Source organism: Canis lupus, chromosome 13, assembly GCF_011100685.1.
Source record: "Canis lupus familiaris isolate Mischka breed German Shepherd chromosome 13, alternate assembly UU_Cfam_GSD_1.0, whole genome shotgun sequence".
Lineage (NCBI taxonomy): Eukaryota > Metazoa > Chordata > Mammalia > Carnivora > Canidae > Canis > Canis lupus.
This window is the reverse complement of record NC_049234.1, coordinates 51,403,445-51,417,377: the sequence shown is the minus strand read 5'-3', so window position 1 is coordinate 51,417,377 and position 13,933 is coordinate 51,403,445. Positions and strand designations below refer to the sequence as shown.

Genomic DNA, 13,933 nt, shown 5'->3' with positions numbered 1-13,933 from the left:
AACAAAACATACCAAAACCTTAGTTATAGTAAAAAATTTGGATGTAAATCTAGTCTGTACCCAACAGAAGAATTTTTATATAATATGCATTTGTCTATTTGTTTAATATCTCCCTTCCCAACTAGAATAAGTGAAGAAACCAATTGAAAATACCAGTAATTGCTATTATCTCTCCATTTCTGCCTAGGTTATCTTTCAATATTTGATTTTCCTTGGAATGAGTTCATTTCATCTAAGCCTTTTTTTTCTCATATATATATATTTTAATGATCCATTTATATATATATATATACATATATATATATTTTTTTTAATGATACTCTTCATGGAAGTTATTCAGAACCTAGTTATGAGATATCAATTTGAAAGTACTGAAAAAAATGTAGTATCTGTAGGTGCTAGAACTTCTGTGTACTTTAGTTATACAACTTCTCAGTTAAGTGCAGCTTAAATGGGAACTCAACTGATATGTCTCAAATAAATTTTCTCTCTTTCCCAGGCATTTGAAAAACTTGCTATAAACCTCAGGTCTTCTGCTAATTAACATTGGTAATTAACTTGTTAGATGGGTCAGAGTTCCTTGTATTTTTTCCTTGAAAAGCCCTTAATGATCAATTTTTTTTCCTCATGGACTGAGAATGATTTAATCATTGATTTGTGGTATATAGATAAAAAATATTTCTGTTTATCTTTGGCTTTAATAATAACTGCTGGGAGAAATAGAACGTCAGTGATTTTGTTTGATATGGCATTTGTCTTTTTTTTAAGATTTTATTTATTTATTTGGAAGAAAGCAAGCAAGAGTGCATGCACATTAGTGCGGGGGTGTGGGGAAGAGACAGAGGGAGGGGAAGAAGCAGAATCCCCACTGAGCGGGTAGCCCAGTGTGAAGGTCTGTCCCAGGACCCTGAGTTCGTGACCTGAGCTGAAGGCAGACACTTAATCTGACTGAGCCACTCAGCAGCCACTTGGCATTTAGCTTTGAATATGATATCAAATGTGATATAATAAAGACTTTTACATTTTGATAGTGTTAAGTATAAAATGGAAATATATATAAGCACAAAAGAAAATACAACGGTGTCCATGTAATTAAAGTAAATGAATAAAATAATAATCATAAAGAGATTTGACTCAATAATACTTATAGAATTAAAGGCACCAATTTGATGAATGTTTATTAAATAAATTATGTATTCCAGCTTACTCATTGACATGCTTCATTTCTTTATTCCTTCTCTTTTTTTCCTTTACATGGTGAAAGATTTTAAGTTTATGTCATTGATGCAGAATTTTCTAATTATGCAACAATTAATTGATCCTTAAAATGTTGCATGTTTAAATGTTTTAGTTTATTATTTATGGACCAGAAATTTTTTGAGAAAGAAAGAATTTGGAAGATACTTTCTGATTTGGTCAAAAATCATGAAACAGATCTAGTAAGTTGGAGATCTGAACACTATTCTGACAGATGTGGGAAATAAGGGCTGCACCTACCTAACTCGGCCCTGGTTTTCAATGCTTCACTTGCACTGGCTTTCAGCCATTGCCAACCATGGTACGAAAGAGGTATATAGTTAACATTAAGTGACAAGGTCACTACTAATGATATCCTGGAGGGCAGCCAGTCTAATCCCAAACTCTGAATTGGCCATGTGGAAGGAAATGAGCGTGAAATGTGAAAAACTGTTGCATTTAAATTCAGTGGTAATAATACAAATAAATATATATCTTCTATGCTTTACAAAGCACATTAACAGGGAGAATTTGTTATGCTAGTCACAATTAAAACAACGAGGAAGGGCAGCGTTTACAAACAACAAAATCCATGTTCTGAAGCAAATAGCATGTTTAAGTTCAGACATTAATAAAAAAAAAAAAAAGATGCTTTCTTAAGCAAGAGAAAGATAAAGAAAAAGGAAGCCCTACGTGATCATTTGAGTTTAAAAGTGGTAGCCAATACAAAATGTCAAAGTACCCCTGTACATATAAAACAATAGTAGTCCTGATTGCAGATGGGAGTAGAAAAGGGGGAAAGATAACGTCTCTACAGATAGGAAACCTGACAGTAGATGCCCTTTACAATTCTATCCAGATGTGCGATTCAGTAATCCCTTGACTCCATGGTTTGTTAAAGAAAAGGTTCTCTCTGCATGGAGCCTGCTTCTCCCTCTGCCTGTGTCTCTGCCTCTCTCTCTCTCTCTCTCTCTGTCTATCATGAATAAATAAATACAGTCTTTAAAAAAAAGAAAAGGTTATGATAAAATAAAATAAATTTGACTTAAATGACTAGCCCTTATTTTCTTCAAGCCTACTAGCTACTCTTAATGGTTAACTACCTTCTCTTTGTGGCCCTGTGGAAAGCAAGCGTATATTGCTCTTTCACTGAATGATTGTTTATCTACATTGTGAGCTACCTAGTACCTGTTCTCTCAATTTCTTTTTGTTTTAAAATGGAAATTATTAATTTTTTAGTTCTTTACACAGTGACTTTACAAATATAAACTTAAAATCTATGTCCTATATAGATTGTTGACTATCATTCCTTTAGCTCTTTTTTTTTTTTTTTTAAAGATTTTATTTATTTATTCATGAGACACACAGAGAGAAAGAGGCAGAGACACAGGCAGAGGGAGAAGCAGGCTCCATGCAGGGAGCCCAATGTTGGACTCGATCCCAGGTCTCCAGGATCACGCCCTGGGCTGAAGCGCTAAACTGCTGAGCCACTCCGGCTGCCCCCTCTTTAGCTCTTACTAGAAGCTATCCCATAGTTCCCATTTCTACCTTAGGTTTATATAATGTTTGAGCCAGGAGAACCCCACAGAAACACCGAAGGTGACTCACTTTACTTTACAAATGAGAAATGTTGACTAAAAAAGGTAATTCTAACCGTAACAGTTCAAAAGAAAGTGCGTTCACATCCCAGTCACTATTGTGCCACTATTATATTAAGAATAGCACTGAAAACCAGACAGATACTTTAATAATTCTGATAAAATCTAATAATTCAGGTCTGAGTATTTTTTTTAAGATTTATTGATTTATTTTAGAGAGAAGTGGGGTAAAGGGAAGAGTGAGAGGGAGAGAATATCAAGCAGACTTCCTACTGAGTGTGGGGCCTAATATGGGGCTCAATCTCATGACCCTGAGATCCTGACCTGAGCTGAAATCAAGAGTCCCACGCTTAACCAACTGAGCTACCCAGGCATGCCAGGTCTGATTGTTTTCTTAGACAAATACCTGATCCTTCTTCAGCTTACATCAAGTAAAAATCATGCTACTTTAAAATCATGCCAAAAGAAGGAGAAAACATATTATTCAACTATGCAAGACTAATCGTGTAATTCAGAAATGAACGCACAGGCCTATTCTTGAACGTAGAGGTGAGTGAGCCTGAGCATGTACTGCACTCAACTCACAATTTAGCAAATGGCAAACATTGCTAAATAAAACCCCCAAAAGTGATCATCTATAATATTGGGTATATTTACCAATAGACCATGTAATAAGTTACCTATATATTTCAAACCAATCATGGCTATATGTGATCTATAACAACAAAATATGTATTTTATATCAAGATAGAAAAAATAAATAAAAGTCATGGTAGGGTGTATGTGTGTGTGTATTTTAAGGATTTTATTTTTTAGAGTAACTTTAGGTTCAGAGCAAAATTTAAAGGAAAATACAGATGTTTTCCAGACACCTCCTGATGTCACATGTATATAGTCCTCCCCATTGTCAACATTCCCATGGGAGAGGGACATTTGTTATCATTGATGAACCTACACTGACACATCATAATCACTCATAGTCCATTGTCGACATTGGAATTTATATGTGATGTACATTCTGTGGATTTGGAAAGTTGTCTAATAGCATGAGTCCATCATTATAGGCTCATACAGAGTATTTTTCATGGTCCTAAGAATCCCCTGTGCTCCACCTATTTATCCCTCGCACCCTATGTTACCTCTGGCAACCACTGAATTTTTACTGGCTCCATAGCTTTGTCTTTCACAGAATATTATATAGTTGGAATTCTATAATATGTAGCCTTTTCAGATTGGCTTTTTCTATTTATAATATGCATTTAAGGTTCCTTCACGTCTTTTTATGCCTTGGTAGTTAATTTCTTTCTGGTGAGGAATAATGTTCTTTTTTTAGTCTGTTGATGTGATGCATTACATTACTGATTTTGGGGAGGCTTTTTTAAAATTTTAATTCCAGTTAACATACAGGGTTATATTAATTTCAAGGATACAATTTAGTGATTCAACACTTCCATATATTACCCAGTGCTCATCACAAGTGCCTATCTTAATCCCTATCATTCCTGCCATAGCCTTGTCCTGTTCTTCCATTTGGGATAAATTGATCTGTCTCCTCATTTTGTCTAAGTCTCTGTGCTTGTTTCTGTGTGTTAGGAAAGTTAGCTACATCTCCTGTTCTTGATGGTAATGGCCTTAAGAAAAAACAATCCTGTACTGCCCTGCAGTGAAGTGTCCCCTGTTCCCTAGGGCTGGGCATGTCCAAGGGCATCTCCAAGTGTCTCCAATGGGTGCTGCTTACGTTCTGCTATTGTTTCTTGGCCACTTTATCCTTCAGGTCAGTCATCTGCAGAGGCTCTCTTTGCCTATTGTTGCCAGTCTTTGGTCCCTGGCCTGAATGTAGCACATTTTAACTAGATGCATTCTGGTCTGCTTATGAAGTGAGACATGTCACCACTGCCGCCATAACTGAGGCTCCATAAAACTTCTCAGTTGGGAGAAATGATGTGAGGGAGTTTGGGCTGGTGTTCTGGGGGAAGCGGCTGCTGCATTAGGAATGAGACCAGCCTGACTAGGTGAGGTAGTTCCATGGGAGTACAAAGGGGCAGGGATTGGTGTAACCAACTTAGATAGTGAGTGCTCCCAATGTGCTTGTTCCTGCCTGTGCTTATGCTGAACGGTGGGGAGGCAAATGGTGCCAGCTAGTTCCTTCGTTCCTGGAGGGGTCTCTTCATGGATGCTGTCTCTCTGGGACACACCCCAGAATGGGCAAACAACCTCCCCATTGTGAGCCCCAGGTGCTCTTCAGATCACTGTTTCCATGCTATATGTCCATAGGCCATTTGCCAGTTTTTGCTCCAAGAGAGCATCACAATATTCTGTGGGCTCTATCATAGCCAAGTCTGCTGACCTTTTAAAACTCCAGGATTTAAAGCCCCACTGGTTGCAAGGACTCATAAAATTCAGCCCCTCTCACTTTCCAAGTCAATTGCTACGGGGATTAGTTTAGTCTCTATGTTAGTCTCTCCTGCCCTTCTCCTTGGCTGGGACTCCTTTCCCACTGTAGTGGTCAGGATCTATTTCTCTCCCAAACTACATTTCCACACTTCCTACCTTCTTCAATGCAGCCTCTTCTCTATCTTTAGTTGTGGAGTTTGTTCTGTTGGTCTTCAGGTCAGTTTCTGGGTATTTAGCATAATTTTACAGTTATTTAATAGTATTTCTAGGATGAGTTGAGCCTCTGGTCCTCCTACTCTGTCTCCGTCTTCCAACCTCTTCTACATTAATTGACTTTTGAATGTTGAATAACCCCTGCACACCCAAGATAAATCCCACTTAGTAATAATGCATAATTCTTTTCATACATAGTTGATTTGACTTGCTAATACTTTGTTGAGAATTTTTGCACCTTTGTTCAAGAGAGGCATTGTTCTGTGTTTTTTGTTTTTTGTAATGTCTTTGTCTAGTTTGGGTATTAGGGTAATGCTGGCCTCATAGAAATATCCACTGGCAATAAATTCCCTCAATTTCTGTTTGTCTAAAAAAGCATTTCACCTCCACAGGAAAAAATAATTTCACAGAATACAGAATTCTAAGTTGATTGTTGGTTTGTTTTTGTTTTTTTTTTTTCTTTCACCTCCCAACCCTTTGAATATTTCACTCAACTCTCTTCTTGCTTGCATGGTTTTTGAGAAAATATTGGATGTGATTCTCATCTTTCCTTCTCTATGGGTAAGGTACTTTTTTCCTATGGGTTTTTTCAAGATTTTTTTTTTTTTTACTTTATCTTTGATTTTCTATAGTTTGAAAATGATATGCCTATGACTAGTGTTTTTGGCATTTACTTTGCTTAGTGTTAACTTAGCTTCCTAGATCTATGGTTTTGTGTTTGGCATTAATTTGAGGAAATTCTATCATTATTTTTTTCATTTTTTGTTCCCTTATCTTTATTTTCCATCTGATATTCTCATTACATGTATGTTATGCCTTTTATAATTGTCCCACAGTCCTTAGATATTCTTTTATTTTGTATTTATTCTCTTTTATTTTCAGTTTTAAAGTTTCCATTGATATATCTTCGGATATATCTAAGAGACTCTTTCCAGAAGGGTTGTTGATTTTTAATCTGTTCAGATTTTTACTTATTAGGATGGCATGGTGACTTCCAAGCTCCTTACATGCTGAACCAAAACCCAGAACTGATTTATTTTTATAACACAATTAATAATACCCTATGTCTCTATAATGTGATCAGAGTTCTGTGTCCATTCTCAGATCATTCTTGTTCATGTTGACATTTGGATTGATTTCTATGAGTTGTGACACATATTTTTTTGTTTTTTGTTTTTTACTTTTGTTCTGATATTTGATAGTTTGGATATTGCAATTAATGACTTCTGTCTTATTGCCTGTAATTATTTGAAAATGTAGCCCAAGTGAATGTCTCCCTACCCCACCAATCCATAGGCATCTATAGCTTAGAATCTATTGTTCTCCAAAGTCCTCAGCCCACTTATTCCTTTTCTTATCTCCTTTTTCTTTTCCTTCATTTGGCTTAGAATTTCTTAGAATTTGGCTCTTAAATCTCGGTTTTCAGGGACCTTATCAAAAGAAAATAAGAATGTTGCAATAGTACCGTGCAGAAATAATGACAATTGTCTCTAGTGCCATAATTCAGCATTCAATCCCCAAAATACTCCATTCACTCCACGCCAATAATAGAATAAAATTATAGCTTGATATTTCAAGGAATTTGGAATACAATAGTGAAATAAAAACATGTACATATTATTATAACAGAATGTCGTTTAAAATGTGGGCCAACAAGGTACAAAGTGTTATTCAATTTAATTCAAGGAATACTGAATGTATTAACAAGCACTATGCTGCAGGCTGGATGGAAAATGATGTTTTCTTAGCAGCTTTCTGTCTAATGAGAGAGACAGGAAAGTAAACAAACCATTATGATACACTGAGAAAAGTGCTATGATAGAGGAATGTTATAATAGTTCAAAAAAAAAAAAAAGAGTCACATCCCACACACTACTCTGTTGTAATTCAGGCTTTTATTTTTTTTGCGTTTTTTATGATTTTAGAATAATAGAAAAAACTTCTAAAGATCCTTAATGAGAAAAGTTGCTTTAGATATTTGGCTGAATCCAGAAAAAGTATATATGTTGACAAGTTCTTTTGCTAAAACTTAATGCTATTGAGAAATGCAAACTCAGGCAGAAATACTCTCAGAGACTTTCATCTTTTAAGATAGCCCCAATTCTTTTTAAAATTTCTTTGGTCAGCAAAATTCTGTTAATCAAAACATAGAAGTTTACACATTTGCCAGGTAACTTCTACAAAAGGATAAGCCATAATATTAACTGTAATCAAATACAAAATTTTAGAAGCATAAACAATTAAAGCAGAATAATTTGGAGTAGATAGCTGGAGAAGGCTCCCACACATCACTTTAGCCTCTCAGAGGTTATTCTTTAAGTTACATTGGACATCGGTTTAATAACTAATACTTGACCTAATTCAATGTATATTTTTACATTTTAAAATTGATAAAACAAGTTAACATAGGTTTCCTCACTTCAGTCCCATAAATACATTTTGAAGTAATCATTGTCCAGTTTTAGAAAGAAGAGGAACAGAGGTTGGAGAAGATAAGAAACAGCAAGCTGGGCAGCGCGGATGGCCCAGTGGTTTGGTGCCACCTTCAGCACCTTCAGCCCAGGGGGTGATCCTGGAGACCTGAGATGGAGTCCCACGTCGGGCTCCCTGCATGGAGCCTGCTTCTCCCTCTGCCTGTGTCTCTGCCTCTCTCTCTCTCTCTCTGTGTCTCTCATGAGTAAATAAATAAAATCTTAAAAAAAAAAAAAAAAGAAACAGCAAGCTGGCTAAGGCATACCTTGAGCAATGTCTTCTAATGTCACGTTCAGGCAATTTTTCTAAAACATTTCAGCCCCTGCAGAATGTTGGCTCTAATTTATTTTTACCTTATAATCTATAAGTTTTTAGTTGGGGTGGAAATTTTCAATACATAAAACCTAAAATAAATAAAAGTTCTAAAATATTTGATGTCCTCCAAAAAGGCTTTGCATTAAGTTCATGTAGAGTTTTCTTTCAACAGAATTTTGCATTCATTAGTTTAAAAATGTATGATTATGACCATTCATCATACCCACATCCTATAATTTGTATTGAGTATTAACTCAATACATGCAGGGAGTATTATTCTTTAAAGATACTTAAAGAAAGGTCTAAAACAAACAAACTGAATAAAGGAATTACAAAATGGCTCAAATGACACCAAATAAGTTTGTTTTCACATCACATTGGTAAGCTTCTGTTTTCTCTAATTTAAACAGGTACCTTCAATGTGAGTGATATAGCTTCCAAAGGGACAAAAATTAGTATTCTTGGGGTATAAAAAATATTAGATATTAAAATGATGTGAAGTCCTCCAAAGAGCCATAGTACATCAACAGATATATAGTATATCTTTGGTATTAAATGTTACAGAGGTGAGCAATTAGGGGAAAAAAATGGTGTAAAAAGGCTAGCAGGGGCAGGGAACAATAAAGAAAAAATAATTGAGACAATAATTATAATCTGTATAGCTCTAAAGATTATGTTTAACTAGACCCCAGAATCCTATTTTGTAAAAACAGAGGTGGTGGTGGCAGCAGTTGGCAGAGAGAGAATAGTTAAATTGTTGAATTTTAGGAAATGGAAAAAACAGATTTAATATACAAGTCCACCTTATCGACAGTGACAAAATCCCAAATGCTGCTTTAAAATTAAAAGATTCTTATAAATTGGTATCTAAAGAAATGCAAATCTAGATATCCCTGAGATCACATTTCCCACCTTCCTTTTGGTAGATTAGCAAAGTGGTATTTTAGCAGAGCTGAGTTAACTCAACAGAAGAACAACCTAATAACGTCTGATGCTAGTTTCAGAGCCCCCTGTCTTTCTTTCCAGTGAAGCCACTTCCCTGACCCCTGAAACCTTCATCACCTGGCAGTCACCTAGATGTTCCCTGCCACCTGTACTCTCCGTTATTTAAGTGATGAATAAGTTTGGGGGCTGTGGTCTTCTTCTAGATTTAATTCCATACTGTGTCCCACCCAGTTACATCCAGACTAAACACAACCCTGACTTGAACTGATGTGAGGCTATTTACTGCCTATACTTATACCACTTAATGTAAATTTTCATTCCTGAGACACCAGAAAAAGTAACATATTTATGAACAGAGTGTTGCCCCAGACCTCACTGGAATGTTATTATATATACAGATTATTAACTGTATTACCTTTCAAAATTCAAAAAAAAAATTTAATTTCAAAAATTATCTGGCCCCAGGGTTTCAGATAAAGATGACAAACATGCAGGTCAAATTTTGCTGGGGAACTTGAGATAACATAGCAAGGTGTGTGACTGCAAAATAGGGAAAGGGACTATTTCTGTGAACAGTGGGTTTGTGGTTAAAAGTTGGTTAGATATGACACAAAAGTGACACAAAAGGGATGAACCTTAGAGATGCTTTCCTGAAAGCTATGATCCTTTACTGCGTTTCCTGCAGGCCTGAGCACCTTCCAACTGATAGCGTTTACATTGTTTTGTTTTTTTTTGTTTTGTTTTGTTTTGTTTTTACATTGTTTTGCCTTAGGGTTCCCTCTGAAGCCAAGGTAGGGTGTTCTCCTCTGTAAGACAGCAGTCTTCCACAAATGACTGGTAGTATTTGCTATATAAATCCTCTGATTTCTTTATCTTTTGAAGCAAGTGGGGTTTAATAATTTTCCCATGGGGTTAAATTCCAATTGGCCACAGCATAGCTGGCTTGATAGTATCCTCTATTGGCTGCCTTCACTCTCTTTTGTTAACTTCTGTACTTCTCTACTGGTATTTACTAACTTTTTCAAATAAACTATTTATGCTTTCTTCTCTCGATCTAATATTGAGGGAACTCAAACTAAAACAAAGACTTTTCATTTTTCCAGTGTTCCCTAAGAAACTAGAGTTCTTTGATTGAATCCCACATCGGTATCAGGGATTCTGTTACTTATATTTTTCTAATGGTGTCTGTCTGCCTGTCTGCCTGGCTTTCTAGCAATTTGTTTTTTCTTCCTTATTATGATTTTCCATTAGTCAATTAAGCTTTTGCAACATCAGCTTAAAACCAGTATTGTTCCTCTCAAGTTGCTTGATTATTTAACCTGTTGTTTAATTCCACAACCTGCTGAAAATTATGATATATCAGCTGGATTAAACATCTATCAAGCATCTCTATTGGATCCAAATGCTTCTCTATGTCAGAATATCTTAGTTTCAACAGCATAGATTCAAACCCAACCATGCTCAGTCTGTTTTATTCCACTATAATTAAGTGGGCTGTGTCTAGTCATGTTCTGAGATAATAAGATCTTACGAGTCATGATAATTATCATCATCATAATAAAAAAGTTATGGAGGACTTACTAAGTGCCATGAACCTTGCTAAATGCTCTACTTTTGTGGCTCATATCTATGAACTAGCTCTATTTATCATCACACTGAGACCTGGAATAGTGAAGTAACATACTCAAGGGCATACATCTGGGATGATACAGAGTAGCAGTTTGTCCCCAGGACATTAGATTGCAGAATCCAGGCTTTTAACCCTATATAGTAATATCTCTCTAAATTCTTTCAAATGAAAAATAAATTCTTTCAAACTAAAGAATTTTAGTCCCTTGAAAAAAGTCTTAGTCTAGTGTTAATCCTTAGATGCCCTATAGCCATGACCTCAGGTCCCTAAGAAACTCCTTTTATTCAGGGAAATTCCAAGATTCCCAAGACTGGTAGCCTGTAAATTTAACCTTTTCTTGCCTTTACTTACTGTCTTTCACAAATCAACAGCCTTAACTGAGCAAGACATATAATTGCTACTAAAACTCCAACTTTTGAACATTTGTATTATATGACTTATGCTGAATAACATGTTAGGAGCAATCTTTAGACATTTAAAAAAGAACTAGATAAATATGTCATTAAAATCAGGGCTTATTTTGTCTCTCAAGACATTGTTGTATTACAAATGCTTGTTTAATAGCTTAATCATTACAAGATGCTTGTGTGATTAATATCTACTTATTATTTAAATCCTTAAATGGAGCTTTCCTTGAACATAACCTCCCATCCAAATACTGATATTTAGCACACAGATGTATGATGAACACTGAAGCTAGCACTGCAAGCTTTACAAGCATTGACTCAAAATAGTACCTTAAGTCAGGCATTTGACATACATTATTATGATAAAGCCTCCCAACAACCTTGGACAGTATAGATTATCTGCATTTTCTTTTTCAGAGAGACTGAAAATGAGAAGATTTTGACCCACTGCTCAAAGTCAGTAGCTTTTAAATTAAGAATTCAATTGGGATTTTAAGTTTCTTTTTTCTCCAATGTTTCTATTTTTAAGAAAACTTTAATTGTAACACAATATACATAATAAAAGTTTCCATTTTAACCATTTTCAAGTGTGTAGTTCAGTGGCATTAAGTATATTCACATTGTTGTGCAATCATCACCATCATCTATCTCTAGAACTTTTTTTATCTTCCCAAACTGAAACTTGGCATCCAATAAACAATAATTCCCCATCATCTCTCTCCATGGCTTCTGACAACCACTACTGCAATTTCTGTTTCTATAAATTTGACTACTTTAAAAACCTCATATAATTGCAATCATACAGTATTTGTCTTTTTTGTTACTGACTTATTTCAATTGGCATAATGTCTTCAAGGTTTCTCCAAGTTGCATTAAGTTTCAAATTTTCTTTCCCTTTTAAAGCCGAATAATAGTAAATACGTATCACATTGTGTTTATCCATTTGTTTATTAAGACACACTCCGGTCACTTCCACCTTTTGACTATCTTGAATAATGCTGCTATGAACATGGGGGTACAGATATCTGTCCAAGTCTTGGCTTTTTATTCTTTTGTGTATACACCCAGAGATGGAATTGCCACATCATATGGTAATTCTACTGTTAATTTTTTGAGGAAATGTCATACTGTTTTCCACAGAATTTATACCATGTTACACTCCCACTAGCAGCATGCTAGTGTTTCCTTTTCTTCGCATCCTCATCAGCACTTTTTTTTTTTTATAGGAGCCATCTTAATAGGTATGAGGTGGTGTTTCGTTTTGGTTTGAATTTCATTTCTCTCATGATTAGTGATGTTGAGCATCTTTTCATGTGCTTATTGCTCATTTGTACATCTTCTTTGGAGAAATGTTTATTCAAGACCTTTGCTCATTTCTGAATCAGATTGCTTGTTTTCTTAATGTTGAGTTGTAGTTCTTTATATACTCTGGTATTAATTCCTTATCAGATACATGATTTGCAAATATTTTCTCCAGTGTACTGGTTGCATTTTCAATCTCTCGACAGCATCCTTTAATACACAAAGATTTTTAATTTTGATATAATCCAATTTATCTATTTTTTTTCTTTTGTTGCCTGTGCTTTTGGTATAAAATCCAAGAAATCATTAACAAATCCAAGAGTGTGGCCTTCCTGTGCTGTTTATCTCTATTGCTCAGGCCAAGGCACTGGCAGGATAGGCAAGTATCACAGTCTTTGTACTGCCAGAAAGCTTCATAGCGACCAGTGAGATCAATAGTACAAGTGGCATGATAAATAGTACAAGAAAGTCCATTTGGGCACAGCCTTGAAGGCCAACCCTTTTGGAGACACTTCCCATACAAAGGAAATTGTGCTGGAAAAAAGTAGGGGTTGGAGTCAAATAGCCAATTTTTTTTTTTTTCCCATCAGAAAGTGTGTCCACCTGATCAAGAATGGCAAAAAGAAATCATAGCCTTGTACCCAATGATAGTTGAATTTTATTGAGGAAAACTATGAAGTTCTGGTTGTTGGATTTGGTCACAAAGGTCATGCTTCCAGTGCCTCAAAGTAGTCATGGTCTCTCCTTTGGTCCTATACAAAGGCGATAAGGAAAGATAATAATATATTTTGACAATGAAAACATGATAGTAATAAATTAATCTAAGAGCACAAAGCTATATCTCTCTATTTTCTTTTAGGAGGTATACTCAGACATTCTCTAATGTCTTTGGTTAATTTGGTTAATCTGGAGTTAATTTTTGTATATGGTCTGAAGCACAGATCCAAATTCATTTGTTTGCATGTAGGTATCTGGTTTTCCCAAAGCCAGTTGCTGACAGTATTATCTCCCCACCCCACCGTTTAATAATCATGGCACCCTTGTGGAAATCATTTGACCGTAAAGGAGAAGGTTTATTTCTGGGATCTCTATCTCATCTATCCATATGTCTCTTTTTATGCCAGTGCTACAGTTTTGATTCCTTTGTAATAAATTTAGAATCAGGAAGGGCAATACCTCCAACTGCTCTTTTTCAGAGTTGTTTTAGCTATACAGATTTCCTTGGGATTCCAATTTAAAGTTTAAAAATATCCTTGCAAAAACCATTACTGGGATTTTTATATGGATTACGTCGAATCTGTACATTGCTCTGAGTATGTTGACATTTTACCAATATTAAATTTCCCAGTCAATGAACTCAGGACATAAACTTTCCATTTATTTTTGTCTTTAACTTATGGGATGCCTGGGTGCCTCACTGG

At 35.4% G+C, this 13,933-nt stretch overlaps 1 pseudogene; it reads left to right on the top strand.

Moving 5' to 3' along the window:
- Positions 1 to 12,219: 12,219 nt before the first annotated feature.
- Positions 12,220 to 13,291, top strand: LOC111098429 (annotated as a pseudogene).
- Positions 13,292 to 13,933: the final 642 nt, after the last annotated feature.